Source organism: Agelaius tricolor, unplaced genomic scaffold (assembly GCF_023055355.1).
Source record: "Agelaius tricolor isolate 1412-34295 unplaced genomic scaffold, bAgeTri1.0.p SCAF_1, whole genome shotgun sequence".
NCBI lineage: Eukaryota > Metazoa > Chordata > Aves > Passeriformes > Icteridae > Agelaius > Agelaius tricolor.
Genome location: NW_027269261.1, coordinates 8,794,508 through 8,811,499, shown reverse-complemented (window position 1 = coordinate 8,811,499; position 16,992 = coordinate 8,794,508). Strand labels below are relative to the sequence as shown.

At 39.2% G+C, this 16,992-nt stretch overlaps 1 protein-coding gene and 1 non-coding gene across 5 annotated transcripts in view; both read left to right on the top strand.

Annotated features, from left to right (window-relative positions):
* The window catches only part of MACROD2 (mono-ADP ribosylhydrolase 2), an 850,774-nt gene that overhangs the window by 378,692 nt on the left and 455,090 nt on the right, over positions 1-16,992 (top strand). The window lies entirely within an intron of this gene.
* On the top strand, positions 8,104-8,293 carry LOC139600342 (U2 spliceosomal RNA). Its single transcript, XR_011682493.1, has one exon. It is a non-coding gene; the product is annotated as a U2 spliceosomal RNA (small nuclear RNA).

Sequence of the window (16,992 nt, the reverse complement as noted above, 5' to 3'; positions counted from 1 at the left end):
GAAAAATTACTAAGGGTAAATAGTTGTTATAATTAGTATTAGTTGAGTTGATATGAGATGCTAAATCTGAAAGAGTACAGAATTGTGTAGTGTGTCAGCTGACATGTCAGTGGGTGAGCTCTGTCATTCTGCTGCCCCATCTAATCAGTCCAAGAACAGAATCAGTTTTGAAAAGCAGACTCTATCCTGTTCAAAGTAACCTCAATTAAATGGAGGCTCAGTTAATTCAGGCACAAGTTTAGCTTTCTGTCTTTCCACTTGAGAATGTGTGTACGCAGATAGAGGCACACTGTTTCTCAGACATCTCAGAAGACAAAACTGGAGTCTCTGCAACTTTTGATTTAATGGCTGTTGAAGTATCTCTCAGTTATTAGCAGTTTGACGCTCATCAAGACCACCTTTAGCAATACTTTGGGCCCTTGAGTGAATTGAAACTCCTGGCTTGGCAGCGGATTTCAGAGAAGCAGTGAACTGTGGGAACTGGTTTAAAATCTCTCTCTTAAGATGGAAAAACAACTCCCAAGGTGTTAAGTGTCTATACAGTGAATTTGAGGGCAAGTTTCATTTCCTTGTCAATGAGATGAAAATGGAGCTCTTTTCCTGAGAAAGTGGGAGAAAGCAGCCGTGCCATGTAATAGCATTTTTCAGGAGAGGTAATGTCCTCTCCCACAGGAAGCAGGAGAGCAAGCTGGGGTCTGTCACATTCCTCCCCTCCACAGCTGCACATGAAGCTCAGGCTGCTGTGGGTAGAGGGCCAGGCATTGGGTAAGTGGGGAGAATAAATGGCTCTTATGGAGTTTATTCCCATTTTCCCTTCTGCAAAACCAAGGGAAGCCTATGGTAATTCGCTGCTGGTGAAAATGATACATCCAGTTTTTATCACCTCGTGCATTTTCTTTTGATATGTTGGGCAAAGTGAAGAAGTGTTAAATTGAAGCAGAGGCAGAAGAGGGGAGGAAAAAAGGAAGAACAAGTCCCAAAGAGCAAGTCTTGGGACAATGGACAATGCCAGCCCTTAGATCTAAAAAAACACTGTTCAAAATTGCTGAGTATGAAGCAAACATCACCTGGATCAGCTTTCCAGCATAACAGTGTGACCAATAATTGAACCTGACAGAGAAGCCTTTCAGGAATACAAATATCACGAATGCTCCGTTCTGCTTATGCACCAGTGTCACCGGCCAGGGGCTCTGTACGAATCACAAACGGGACAGGACTGCTGGGAACGTGCCTTGAGCTGTTTTATTTTCCAGCATCAGTCTCATTACATGGGTGTGACAATGGGAAGATGCCAGCAGCTCACATCCCAGGCAGCAGACCAAGAACTTAATGTTACAACTCACTTCAAAAGTTTTTTGACCAATCACAGAAAGCAAAAGCACATTGACAGCAGTTCTATCCAACCACTATAAGCACAGGTACCTTTGGTTAAAACAATGCTTGCTTATTTGGAATACAATACCTGCTTGTAAGCCTTAAAACACAATGCACAGAGCTCCATTATTAAGCTTCAAACTGCCTAATATCTCACTAGATATACTTTTCTGCAGCTTAGGGAGTTATTCTAGACAAGCGTTAATACACAAACCATTGTTCTATTTGTCTTTACTTTTCTACTTTTTACATAATTTTTCTGCTTACCTATCTCATGGCTACTGCTTAGCTCTAATCACAGTTCTGCTGCCTCTGTGGCCTGCCTTTTGCAGCTTTTCCTCTGATTTTATAGATTCCCACACACCAGAAATGCAATATGTGAGCTGGGACTTCCCTGCCAGCACGCTGTCTCTCCTGGCCTCGCCTTTGATGAGCATCTTCCATGGGAAAGCGCCGCCTTTCTCATCCCATTAGAGGAGAGAGGCTCTGTCCCTGTGGTCCTTTTTGCAACCTTTTTGCTTTGTGAACACAGGGGATTTGTTGAGAGATGTATTGGGACCTAGCATGTCACAGGCAGGCTTGTTACAGATGAAACCCTGTTGACAGAAAGGATTAGCTGGAAGCAAGAGAGAGAAAGAAGAAGCCGTATATTTTAAGGGCAGTTGTGGTAGAAAATTTTGATTATTTATTGGGCAAGTAGATAGTCAGGGCTTTGTGTTATTAGAGATTCTGTACCCTAGGAAACTGGCAGTGGTTTCAGCCTGGGTGCTGCCAAACTGTACTCCAGAATCTGAGGTTTCGTATGAAAGAGGGGGAAAAAAGCAAAACAAACAGAAAACCCTCTATACCCTGCAGCTGCAGAGAAAATGCTTAGAAACTCAGTGATCAGGGTTGTGTTCTTGTCTTGAGTCAGCAATCAGCTTGAAGCAATACCTTTGAGAAGAGTGCACTGTGCTGGTCATTTCAGTGCATGTGAAGTATGAAGCCTGACAGGTTTACACAGCAGCTAGCTCATTTCAGTGCTTTTTTTTTGTGAAAATCAATGCATGCTCTTTGAGAATATATTTTCTCAGGACACACGAAACAAACCAGAAGGAAGGTCTATTATTTGTCATGTAAACAAGAATTAATGTTAAACCTAACTTCTGCCCTTCTTCTCTTCCCATCCAACAACCCCCAACAAAAAAGGAGGGGGGGAAGGCAAGCAACTTTTCAAATTGTAGAAAAATGGATAAACACGGGATATTTTCTTTGCCCACTAGAAAAAGCATTAGTCATATCCAGACTCCTGAAAAAAATCAAAACAAAACCCCCTTCTTCCTACTAACCCCTACATTCTCTGTAGTGCCATATGCCCCAACTTAAAATTATCCAGCTTTTCATACATTCCACTTCTGCTCTGACAGCTATACAATGTACAACAATTGCACAGAGTCAGCAGGCAAATCTGGGATGCAGCAAGAATAAAGAATTTGGTGCCAGTTTAAAACAAATGTAGTGAATATTGAAGTAAATAACGTAAGTAAAACTGGATACTGATGGTGCTTTTCCATTTCCATGTGTCTGTCGAAATGTCCAGTCTCCAATTCATGTAAACAGTACTGTGAATTTACTTTTTTCTTCAGCTTTGTTGAATGTACATTTAGAGGCTGCAAAATGCAGGGGATCTTAAACTTCCTTCTCATGAGCACCCCAAGGAACCTGCTAATCAGTGGAACTATTGTATGGTTATATGGCTCACATCATGTTTGAGCATTGGAGCTCAACATGAGAAAAGCACTGTAATTGCTGACAATTAGTAACTGGGTAAGCCTCACAAGGTTTACTTAAGAGTCCCCTCATGCCAGATTCATATCCAAAATGTATCTGAAGTATCTGAACCATTAAAGAGTCTGGGAGGTAATACTTTGTCATTGTATAAGGCAGAAGACTTGTGTATGAAAGGGCAAGGGGATTGTGAAATAATTACTGTCTCTGCATTTAATTTGAGTCAATGAAAATGCCAGAATGATTGAAGTGTTTATGCTGAAGATCAAGGAGTTATATTGAAATAGGGTAATCAAAACCAGGAACATCTCCTTTAAAATTTTTTAATATTTCTCAGGGAGGAGATAATGGAGGACTATCAGAGCAGAGCAAGGGGAGTGTTGGAAGGAAAGTCAGGATCAGAGGTCACACCTGTGTGAAGTGATGGTTTGAAAATGACAAGTAAAAATGGAAATATGCTTCACTTGACAGTGATGAATGGGTTTCTTGACCTGAGGAGGAAGACTAGAGGTGGCTTTGCACAGTGGAGATGGTAATTTGATAGTGGCAATTATAGGTGAAAAAGTTAGCCAGTAAAAATACCATGGGGAAAATGCCTGCTCTCAATTAGGTATGGTGCTCATGCCCCTGGGCCTCCACTGCCAGGGTTGCTGTACTTTTCTCCAGCCTGGGATACTTTCAGTTTGCCATTTTTATGCTTTCAGTGTGATTTTCTCATCCCTATATTCATTCCACCTGTTCCCAGTATGCCTTTTACTTCGTGTTTGTTTATGCTTTGCTTACCTTCAGCGCAGGAATATTCTGCATCACTCCTCTGTATTCTCCTCCTAACAACATCAAACCTCATGGAGATGGTGAACTGCTGGGCCTGGCTCAGAGTCAATATTGCTAAACCTGGGACTGTACATAGAGTTTCCTCAATGTGGGAGGTAGGATCAGTCATATCTTGCTCACACATCTCTCATATCTCAAGGGCAGGAAAACATTTGCCAGTGGCCTGTAACTGTGCCTCTCTGCAAGCAATAAATGCCAGGAGTCCCATCAGCTTTTGCATGCTGAGGCAAAAAGCATGTTATAGGCTCTGGATGGCCTCAGTTAGAATAGGAAGTATGGATTTTGAGGTTAGGAGAGGTTTGCTTGCTTAAAAGAGGTTCTGATCAAGATGAATTATGAAAATGGCCATAAATCCTGTGTTTTAAAAGGTAATAAACTGACTATTAATGTTTAGGGCAGAGCTCCAGGCAAATATCAGTGGCAGATGGAACCACCTACCTTTATGTGCCTTCCTCCTCCATAGCACTCAGCAGGAGAAGCTGAGGCATCCTGAACCCTACAGGGTCTTCCTTGAGGCCCAGAGAGTCAAAAGTGCTTCAGACACCATGTGCATGGGTTTTGTTCCTTTTTGTGTAGGTTTTTGTCTATTTGACCACATAAGTCCTTTATGCAAACGTGACATTGAGCCATTTCTCAGCTAAAAGTACTCAGTACGTGCAATTAATGATGTGTTTGGGCACCACAAGTTTTATTTTATTGTGAAATAAGGTGGCTGGAAAATTGGAAATAATAAATAGTGAAGGCCCACGTTTAGCACGGTTCTTTTCTTCTACAAATCTTTGTAAAAATGCACCAGAGGCTTCCTCTAAAGAGTTGAGCTACTTGCCAAGTTCCAATCTGTGTGCTATCATAACACCAGTTTGGAGGTTCTCAACTCCCATGACCCATTTGGGGAGCACTCATATCCATAGTTCTCCCTCTTTCTCCTGCCCTGGACGTGAAGTCTGATTAGTGTTTAGACATTGCTTTGAGATAATGATAATGTGCCTTTTAATTAGCATCAATATTTCTAGTCTTTTGGGAAATAATAATGTGCTTCCTTTTTACTCCTTGACTGTTGACAGATGGCCACTTATTAAACATCATTAAATTCTGATATCAATCATTTTTGTGCTTTATAAAATATGCTCATCGTTTAAAGGAAATTATAAATATAGGAGGAAGATGTTCCACATGGATTGTGTAGACTTTGATGCAGTGCTGCAGCAGTAATTGATGGAGGGAGGGCTTTTTTTTTAAGACATTATAAGTATAATCTCATAGGCCTTGTTAACTCCCTTTCAGGATATGTGTATGTTAGGAATGGCTTCTGAATGGAAGTAGCCCCAATGCTTCTGAGACAAAGCCACTATTTAAACATTTAAAAACATGAACTTTTGAGAAGCCTGTCCTGATATGCAAAAACCATTTTGTGCTTTTTACACAGGAATCCATATTGTATGTGGCTTTGTGAATGCCATGAAAAAGCGAAGATGGATTCCTGTGCGTCTGTTATTTGCAGCAAGGCTTTATTTGACTTGATGCATTCTTGGCAAGAGCCTCCAATTCATTACTTGTGAAACTTTGTTTAATGGGTACAATTACAATCTGCATTGTGCCCTTGCTCATCTTAATAGCAGTATTAATTTGCAGGAAGGGACAAAAATCATCTTGCAGAGTTATCAAGCCGTGTTTAGACTTTCTGAATGCTAATTAATTCAGAGCTCAAATGCTGTACCTGCTGTTTAAAAGGCTGGCAGCTTGTATTCATCACCTGAGTGACAGCTGTTCCTTGCCTTTTTTACTCTTAGAAAAAGAGTGGGGAAGATTAACTCCTTCCCATGCTGATGACTGCCATTTTGAAGCAACATTTATGTTCAACTTTTAAATGTTAAAATTTTTTTTCTTCAACAGATTTGCTGATTTTGACAGCACATTAGAGAAAGGATTGGTGACTGAATGTTGTTCAGAGAAATTGCTAAATATTTCTCCAAATCACTGTTATTTTTTCTGAGCAGGGCAAAAAGCCCCAAACAGTCTCAGTGACATTTGATGCCAAAACCAGATCCTCCATATGAGCTAAAAGAGAAAGAATTAAAATATGGAAAAGTCAGATTTGAACATTTATGATGAGTATGGAATCTGAAGAATTTTTTCTCCCAGAATCAAACCCCTTTTTTAATATTCACTGTCAAGAAAATATTTATTAATTGAAATCAAATTAAATGTTCGTTTAGCCCATTTAAATGTCACAGAAAATAGAAAAGTACAGTTCTGTATTTTACATGCTGCATTCAAAGCTCATTGAGTTGCTGTTTGTTAAACTGAACTTGCCTGCTCTAGAAGAAGTGGTAGTAAAGAAGGGGGCTTAAAGGCATGCAGGTGATTTGATTTAATTTAATTAAGTCTGAGAAAAAGTATCAACTGGTACAATGCAGATGTTCATATGCAGGTGTGGGAGGATTACAGAGTTTGCCTGAGTGACTGAGGAAGTGGGATAGTAATATTGGATTAAGTTCCTTCTTTTTCACAGAGGAACAGATAACTGAAATATAAATGTTAGCTCCATTCCTCCATTCCCAAAACACCTAAATTATACTGCATTTTCTTTTTGGGGGAAACACAAGACAAATCAGTAGTTGTTTCATGTCAAAAAGTATTGTGGCGCTACTGACACCAAACAAAATTCCACAAAATCTTCCAGTTGGTATTTTAGAGTAAATCCAAAGTTTTTTCTTTTGCTACTTTAAAGACCTACAAAGTCTGGTATGTGTTTTGCTGCATAATTATTTCAGACATGCGGGTGTGCAGTAGACATGTCATAATAAAATAAAATTCTCATTCACCTTTTGGAGGCCCTGTATCTTTAGGGAAACTCAGGGTGGACTTGGCTAATACCTCAGGGCTTTGATTCTGCTCACATTGGGTTTTCCGCATTCTGACTCAGTAAATCTCATTAAGCACATGCTGAACTTCACCATTCACTGTTCCTTCTGTTGACTTCAATAGCAAATTAAGCACATGCTTAAATGTTGTTCAGAGCCTTAGGGAAAGGTGATTAAACAGAGTAACAAAGCTATGCTATTAAAATATTTTAACTCATTAAAATCCAGTGGATTTGCTGGTACTGATTCACTAAACACTGTGTATTGAAAATTAAACAATTACATTATAACTGGCTGATTGTCTTGTGCAGCTTGGAGCACCAACATCAGGCTATTAGAAAGGAAAATACCTTTCCTTTCACCTTGTGACCTGCTGTTGTATTCTTTCAAAAAATTAGTGATTATGGTGAGTGATTGAAAATATCATTGGTAGTAAAAAGGTTTCCAAGTTTTTTTACAGAGTGTTGTTGAAAATAATTTTCAAGAAATAGTTGTCTTTTTCCAAGTTACTAAAATATCTTTTGTTATTACTCATTAACTTCAAAAGATGTTTTCAGTTTCCATGCACAGGAATGATTTTTTAATGCTTTAGCAGTATTGGCTTAGTGCACTTCACGTGTGGACAGTTTCTCTGCTAATTTATGGTGGAGTTTGATACCGAGTAATTGTGCTTTTAGCAAGGCTGGTATTTAGTCTTTGAATTAGTGTGCAAGATGCTCTAATGAGTCCAGCAAGGATTAAGAAAATGCACTGCAGTAATTCTGTTTTTAATAAGTTATTTATTAAAAATTCCCTCAACTTTTTAGAATTTTGTGAAATAGTTTCTGTAGGGGAGATATGTTTCTAAAAAAAACCATTTATGATTCAGAAAACAGAAGATTCCTTAAATATTTGGGGCTGGAGGCACGGAAGCCACAGGAGCTTGGTGGCCAGAGGGAAAGGCTTGGTGTTTTCTCTTTTTATTTAGTTTACCATAGAAGAAATAATCAGATCAAGGCTGAAATATTTTGAGAGGCTAGACATGGCATCATTAACTTTCCTGAGTTCCTGTCCTGAAACAGTTCCTGTGTGTGTAAAATCATGAGCTCACTGAGATCCTGGAGCGAGTTATTTGGGGTCTGTAGTCTGTTTGCAGCTTTTTGAAATAAATCTGAGTGATAAAACTGCATAATTGTTGTTACCGCGGTGTTAAAATCTTGGGATGATTCAGTCTCAGCGTGCGCACTGAGTCAGAGCAAGAAACCATCGAGTCTGCTGATTCGTGTTTGCCTCTTGACCTTTTGGCAAAGATCAAGTGCAGCATATGTTTTTATCAGTTTAATATCTGTTATGTCCTCAGCTGGAGGATTTTATATTAAATGAGTTTGGGGACTGGGAAATGTACTAGGAGCTTACGCCATCCTCTCCGTGCGTGAAGCCTGCTTTTGCTGTGTTTCTAGAATGGTGTGAAAAGAAAAAAGAAAAAAAAAAGCAACAAGTCCCTTAATGACCATAAAAGAGTGCAAAGGGAAGAGCGGGAACAGAGCAAACATAGATTATGCCTCTCCACAGTGTTCTCTTAATTCCCACCAATTTTCAGCTCAGTGAGTTCCCGAGCCTCCATAAAACCCCATATAAAATAAAATTTAAAAAAACCCAACTAAAATAAAATAGCACTTCTGATTCTATTTTAATCTTGTTTTCACTGCCTTCTCAGTCTGTATTAACATCTATTTTGTGATGTTCAGTATTGTAAAATCAGATTATCATCCTCAGGACTGGGTGGTACCTTGTACCTGCTGGGTACAGTGAGCCTACCCTTGGTCTTGTCCTTGCTGAAGAGCCAGTTCTTGCATCACTGGTGCTGTTTCTTTTCACTGCCCACTCTTACAGGTAGTGCTTTTCTGAAAAATGAGATAAATAGCAATCAGAAATAACTGCAGAGTGCAGCAGATAGAAACACTGTGTGATGGTGAAATGCAACATTCAGGATTTGCTTTGGTTTGATTAAAGAGCGTTGGAAAGAAATAGATGTGATCAGTATCTTTGAGGAAACGCTATTTTTTTAAATGCAGAGGTTTAAAAGATATAAAAAAGCCAAGAACTATGGAGAGCTGGTGTTCACTTGAATGCTTTTGACTGATTAAATGCCAGCAAAATTCCATTTTGTAAACTGGAGGTCCAGAACTGTTCATACATGCTGCAGTCAGTGGGTGGCTAACAGGAGCTGGTTTTATTAGGCCTGTGACAGAGTCACTGCTGAGGTCCATGTAATGCAGCAGGCGATCACAAGCGTGGCTCATGACATCTTCTGAAACACAACCAGGCCACTAAAAGCCACGTTGATATGACAGGGTGAAAACTGGGTCTTCTCTTAGAAATAAAATTCATACAGTTCAGATAGAGAGTAATCAAAATAATTTTTAGATGACATAAGAATTTGACTCTTCAAGCGTGTTTTATTAAGTATGTGAGGTAATACAGAATGGAGGAACCCATGTCATTGTAAATTAGTTTCCTTGAGTTAAGTCTCATTACCAAGACACCTTCACTTTTTAAAATTATTTTGCCTGCCATGGTTAATAAAAAGGAAGTTAATTTGCTGTGACATTTTTGGTGGTAGCTTGGTGCACTACCAACTTAATTGCAGTAAAATAATAGTTTCAAAAAAAAACCCCTAAACTTCACATTCCTTGAATTTTGAGTCACTGAGTGATTTACTAGTCATTATTTATAGTCTCAGTATTTCAATTAGGATATGTTAAATAAAGCTTATGTGGGGCTGTGGAAGTGTTTGTTGATTGTTATTATTTTCACGTTACTATTTAATGGAAAATACTGTATTTTGATTCTTTAATATTTCTGCTTAGATTCAAACCTAGAAGTCTACAAGTCAGAAATCCACTGCAGCAAAATGCCATCTTATTACTATGCATGCTATGATGCTCACAGGTTATTGTCAATATCCAGTGTCTACTGGCAAGGAAGCTTTTGTTTGTCATGGGAACAAAATGATTGCTCCTTGTTTTTCTAGACAGTTGAGTTCTTGAAACGAAAAGCATTTTGATCCTGGGGTAAATATTGATTCTCTCTTCTCTCTCTCTCTGAGAAAATTAATTTAGTTTGTATTATATGCACCCAGGTGAGGAAAGACCAGCTCAGGACCTCACAGGCTACTTAAACCTGTGACACAGGCCAGCATTCAAGAAGTGGTTTCATTACCCCCAGATCAGCCCATACATGCTGGCTCTTTTGGAGAGCATCTCCTACAACAGAGCAGAGAAGGATTCATGTGCCACTTGCCTATGGCAATAGGATCCTGGATTTATCATTTTCAGCCAAAAAGCAGTGGCATGGATTTGCCTTTTTTCCCCACTCCCTTCTGAGTGGTTCTGTGCCTTCAACCCAGGTGGCCAGGATGAGGTCACAGACTAATGCACTGTGCCTTCCAGAGACAGCCTTTGGAGAAACACAGAGATCTGCATTTTGCTTTGCAGATTTTTAGCATGCAGAAATCCTTTTCATAGTGCATTGGGGCAAAAGTAGAGTGGTTGGCAGTAGCCAAGTCTTCCCTTTATCAATAGACCTGAGAAAGGGAGTGCAGAGTTTTCATTAATTTAGGAAACTGAGCATCCACTGCTGTTGCCACTCCTCAGCTGGCCTGGGGTGCCCTGGGAGAGAAGCTGGCATGTCATTAATGGGCAAACTGAGAGAATTGGCAAGAACAACAGAAAGAGTTGGACAGATTTCCTTAACGAATGGTGCGCTGCCACCTCCTCCTTTTAAAGAAAGGCACACTTCCACCATCTCCTTTTTGCAGCTCTCTTAAGAAGAAACAGAAACACCTGAGCCTTTGCAAATGACCACAGTATGTCTGCTGCTATCCCAGTGTTTGATATCCATCCCTGTCTGTGTGCATCCCTATGGGATTCAAAGCATAAGATCACATTCCTGTGGAAGCTGTGCCATGCAAGTGCAAAATTTCTGCTGCCCCAACTTAAAACTTAACTTTCCTTAGTAAATAAACAGGCCAGATTGATTGGCTCCCTTTAGAGAGTGATATGGGATCATGATTTCACCCTTGCAAAAACAATAATTGGCATTCTAAGAAAATAGTTTCAGTGGAATTTATTGCAGCATGGTTAGCTTTGTTATTTGTAAAGTCTGTGTAAGCTTCTGCCATCTTGAATCACTGAGTATCGTTGTAAAACTGTTTTTTTCATGTTTATGTGTGGTACACTGGTTTTTGTTTTATGTCATCAGCCATTTCCTTAGTAAAATGTTTTGAAAGGATGAAGAAAAATCAAAAAGGAGAAGGAAATCTTAGAGACTCTATATCTCTTGCACTATGTTGACTGTTCATCTGAGACACTGTGTTATCATGCCTTTATTCCAGAGCCAGCATTGTTGAATTAATGTTGAATTCGCATTTAATTTCATTTTTTAGTTTTGACTCCTAATACTAATTTTTAAAAACTTCCACCACAAATAGAAAAAAAATTGCAAAAAGGGCTAACATATAACTTGCTTCTTACGTGCCTCAGAAGGCACAATCCTACTTTCTGAAAACAGTTAAGGTTGTTTAAAAGGTTTGAAGCTAAAACAGGGACTCCCATATGACCTGTATTACCTCTCCTCAAGGGACTGCATTTTCTTAAAGTGATGATTTATGAGATTCAATACTAATGTCAAACTTCATTCTGCCATGTGAAGTAATATAATTAAAACACCAAAATAGCAGAACACAAGCAGCAGAACATTGTTGAACTTGTAGATATTTCCACATAGGTGATGTAAAGTTTGATGGAAAAGGGATATGAGTGCTTTAGGCATGTCCACATGAGATGTAAGAAAAACAAGCCTTAAGCAAGTCTGCTATTTCCCTCAGAAAGATTTTATCCAGAGAGGAAGATGGAATATTTATGTGCAATAGCAGCTGCATATTTTTAGAATAATTTTGAATTCTTTTATAGTAAGTCTCTGTGTGATTAGAAAATTGATACAAATCAGATGAGGTAACAGTTTGTCCTGTTTGTGTGAAGTGCTTTTCTAGGATAAAATTACATTTCCTTCTAAATGCAGTATTCATTTGGGAGTAAATTAATTAAGGCTGAGTGGATAAGTATCTGCTGTCGTTCTGCAGTCATGACATGGCAAGACACGAGCTATCTACATGCAAAACTCATCTGTACATGAAAAAAGTAAAGTGCCTCTGCCTCTTGCTTATATTGCTGTTATGGGATACTGTGAATAAATAACTTAATTCCATGTTCATAATACTCAAAGAGTTCATAATACTCTTTTTTCATTTGAGAGCATCATTCACGGGATAGGAATGTGGTCTCTGCACTATGCCCTAACAGGTTTCTTATTTTATCTGTGCTATGGCTTGAACAATTGAATATGATGTAGATCAGGCATCCCACAATGACTCTCAGGTTGGGCTTCCCTCAGTGATCTTCACAGATGGGTAGGAGTGATTGGGGGAGTGGTGTTTGGTGGGGGGCGGTCGTGATTTGAGTTGATTAATTACTCTGGAAATTACATGCTGGAAAACTGGGTGGTTTCTTTGTTCCTCTTTGAGGGGAGATTTCATGCTGAAGAAATGCATCATTTTCTTTCACGTTTAAAGCAGGCCATCAAGACAACAGAGAAGTGCACTTTGGTTTTCATTGGGCTGTTGCAGATCATTGGCTCAATGTCTACCTGTGTTTAAACGAAATTGATTTCTGTGCTTAGTCCCGTCATCCTGTGTGATATTTTGTTGATTTACTTTTCTACCCTAAAACTGTACTAATTCCAAAATGGTTTTTACAAAACAACATTGACTGTAAAGCTGTGTGTTTCTATGTATGTGTTCTTTTGTATGGCTTCTCTGCAATACTATTTCCAAGTGGTGGATGAAAAATCAAGTGCTGAATCTTTGCTCTCTTCAGGCAAATATTCTGAGCGATGACATAGCTGGAGTTTAATCATAAACTTTTCCCTTTCCTGACAGTACTGACATTTATTTTCTAGACAAACAGATGAATGTTAGATAACAAGTTGTTTTGAGCATGTGTGGTGTTGGTGCAAAACTAAAGCCCATATATTTTTACCCCAAACCTCTGAATTGTCTTTAAAAAGACTGAAAGCCTAAAAGGTGATGTGCAAAGCCTTATGAACTACTCTAAAGTTACTCCATCCAGCTGGCTTAAGCCTGGGGTAACAAACCACTGCTGATCCATGTGTGGGGCAATCCATCATCCAATGGACATGTCCTGATACACAGCACTGGAGCCTGAATATTTAGTAATATTCCTTTTTTTTTCCATGGGAAACTTGACCTATGGCTCTTGCTGTGAGAGAAGTTGAGTGGTAGCCTGTGACCTAAGCTTTTTAGAGGGTTTCACAGCACTGTCTGCACTTCTTGCTGGGTAATTGTCCAAACAGCCTCCACCAGAACAAGGAAAGGAAATGTGGGTATGTGAAAGAGGGAAGGACAATTGAACAGGGTGATGCTAAATACAGAAAATACAAGGGAAAGCCCCGACCAGATTGAAGCTGAGAACTTACATTTTCCATTTTTAGCATCCCTTTCTGTATGAAGAGCAACATAAAGGAGCATGGTGCTCCAAAGTGTGGGGATTTGCATCTGCAATACGTTGTTGGATACTGGAGCAAAATTTTGGTCCTGTGGTTAGCTTCCCTAGCTCACATTGGGAAGCATGATACTAAGTATTCCTTTGTGGAGGAGTATTAAAGCATGTGTAATTCAGTTAAGTCCTTGAACCTTTGTTTTTCTGTGATTTTAAAAATATTTTGCTGTGTGTAGGTTTTTTTGTTGGTGGTGGTTTTTTTTTTTAATGGGTTGTCTAATCTAAAGGCCACATACAAGCCTTCAAGTCTAACCTTTTCATTTTGCTTGACACTGTTGAAGAAGATAAGAGGGGAATGCTGTCAGAGAGTTTACACAGAGGATGGAGAGGGGTGGTGGTGAAGGGGATAATGACTTCAGCTCTGATTTTCTCCCTCCTGCTGCAACAAGGCATCTGTATTCTCTGCTGGGTGCAACCAGCCTGCAGGAGGCTTCCCTTCCTTCAAGCAACAAGTAAGGAAATCATCTGGGAAATTAAAGAGACATCAGTGCTGGACATGTGGTGACTTGTTAAAAAAAAAAAAGGAAAAAATTATGGATTGATGTTGAAGGGTAAAGATGGGAAGAACATGAGGAAGGACTTGGATATACTTCCATGTGCAATATTGTAGGATAATGCTGTTTTGGCATCAGGTGCCATGAGCTTCCAGCCATCCATAGAGACAGAGCTTCCCTTTCATATACAAAGGTGAGAGCTCAGCCAAAACACAACTTGCATCTGCCTGACACTTGCAGTAGTGAAGGAAGAAGATGCAAAGTTGGAAGATGGAAGAAGGAAGATAGGCTGAGATCAGCTGAAGCCTTCTCTTTCTTTATAATAGCTTGTTATGCCATCATATTCAGGCAAACATACAGAGTGTAACAATATGTCAGTTATTTTGCCTAGCAGTCAGACTCTTCTTTTTGTGCTGCAGAAACAAACTACTTTTTTTTCAATTGCTTTAATATGCTCTGCTCTTTAATTAGATGGTCTATAGGCAGCACATAAACAGCACTCTCCAGTATTGTTTCAGAAAATAAATAGCATGTGTGATGCCTACACTGAGCTACAAGAGAAGTGCAGACTGACATAAGTTCTTGTTATTTGCTTCCATATGAACAGTTCTAAATGTCCCTTCCTGAGAAATGCACATTTGCTGCATTCTGGCTCAGGGGAGGCTGCATGTCTATTTGACATGCTCTCAGTGGAGAATTGCTTATCCATGCCTGATCCTGATGGGTTTCACCTTCCAAAAGTAACTAGCATAGGTCAAAAGTTGGCAAGATGGATTGAAAAGTGTTTCCAGCTGATGGAAAGGCCTCTGGTAACTAAGTGGGGGAATTTGAAATCCAATCTATTCTCAATGGAAAACCTGCAAATAGTCCATGTTTCAACACAGACAAGCTATTCCAGTATCTAAGTGCTGACATACAGGAGTTTTTCGAACAACACAGACTTGAATCAACTAGTTTTAGATCAAAGGTACAAATTCAAAGTATCTCCTTTAATGGTCTGCTGTATGCCTAAAGAACTTCTTTGTTTACTAGTTCAGTGCAGTGTTAATGGTCACACCTGGATGTGAATGTCTCCAGGCTCCCCTTCCTCCTCCAGGTCGTACATTCATTGATTCTGGCATGCCAGATTTCTTGTTTCTTCCCTATTTAAATTCATAATATTTTCCCTTCTGTAGTTGAATCCTTCCTTCCTTTATCTGAATAGACAACATTTTCATCTTTCCTATTTTCTCATCCAAATTTCTTTTTCCTGTTTACTTTTTTCACTCTTGCCTGTTTGCCATGTTTAGGTTCTTCCATATGCCATTTCTTCACAAGTTGTTCCCATATTGTCCAATACTTTGAGGAAAACACAAGTTCTCAGTTGTTACCTATTCCTCTACATGAAGGAGAGCATGCTGTGAGCGTGGGATGAAAGAGTGGGTCTGGCTGGGCAAAGATGATTTTATTCCTCCGTGATTTTCTTAGCTGCTTTTCTTTGCCTTCCATTCCTTCCATCTGTCTCTGACTGTAAGCAGAACGTAAAGCAAAGGAAGGGCCAAGTGTCTGTTAGTTTTCCTGTTAAAATACAGAATAATGATGATGATCTGAGTCAGAGACTGGGCACAACAGCATACAAGTGTTTTATGTAAATTTCTGTAATATAATTTTCCTTAATTTTATTCTGTTGTTTGTACTTTTTTTTTTCCCTGTTTCTACCTCTCCTAGTTCATGCACACAATGAATTGAGGTATTATAGGAGATCTTTACTCAAAGATGGTTACTTTCTCATTTCCCTGGAACAGAGGACTATACTTGGTAGAGGAATTCTATACTTGGGTATAGGAATTCTTCCAGGAGTGCTGAGCTGCCCTTCATGGCTTTGTGCAGGGCTAATGAAACCCCTTGTTACACCTGTACTCGTACATCCTCACCCTGCCTTTTCAGATCCCAGATTTCTTACTCAAACTGGGGTATGCAAATTTCTAGTTTAAATTCAGAACTAAACAAGGCAAGGAGCTCTCACAGTTGTTTTGGTATAATCTTTGAAAACAGTTTCAAAACCTAAGTTCTCCCAACAAGGACAATCAGCAAGGACAGATTTCCACAGTACAGGAGCAGTCTTGTTTCACTGTCTTGAGCAAATTCTCCTTCTACCGACTGACTACCGAGATTAAGTGGAATTTCTAACAAGTCTGGTTACCATGGGTCAAGCACCATATCTCTAGTTATACTTCTGTGTTGCAAGCCTTGTGTGTTGCAGTAGAGATTTATCTCAGCACAGTCATTTTATGGTGCTTAGAATGTTTTCCTACTCTGCATTGCTGCTACTGTAGATAATGGATGACCACTTGGTTAATGTTTGATGGCAGTTACAATGCACCTCTCCCAAAGTTAAGTGTCCTTATGCCTTTATACTAGAACTGACCTTCAGGGACAGTAAACATATTGTTTGGCAACAAGTTAATTACAGGCTTTATCTTCCAAAAACATTCATGTCATGGGTGGGATAATTAAGATGTCCTTGGAAGTGAAAAAACTTTGTGAATTATAGTAATGCTCCGGCGTAGGTGTTAGAAGCTGAGGTCACAACAGTATTACAAGAGCTGTGTACTCATGTTATTTTGACTAAATAATTCTCCTCTTCAGGCTGTAAAAGTGAAAGATGGACTTAAACGATAGGTATGGCAATAAATTCTCTAAGTCTGCAAAGAAAAACAAAGGAGTTGGGTTGTCCATGGGTATGATGGGCAAGCAGAACTGATTGCATTTGATTTACTGTGGGATTCATCACTAGGGTTTATTTTGTTTTTCTCCCCTTTCCTCCTTTTAAGGCCTCTGTCTTTTGTTAAATGGTTAGAATCATATTGACCCTTTCTGACTTTGTAACTTCATAGTGATAAATAGCTAATTATTTGCAATTGAATTAGGCTATGAATTCAAATATGACAGAAACAGATGTACCTGTGATTACCTTCAGCATGGCTCAGGGGGTTTAAGTTTAACGCAATATAAATAGTTTGCAGAAATATTATTCTGAGGTGGAATACTGCAACTAGTGGA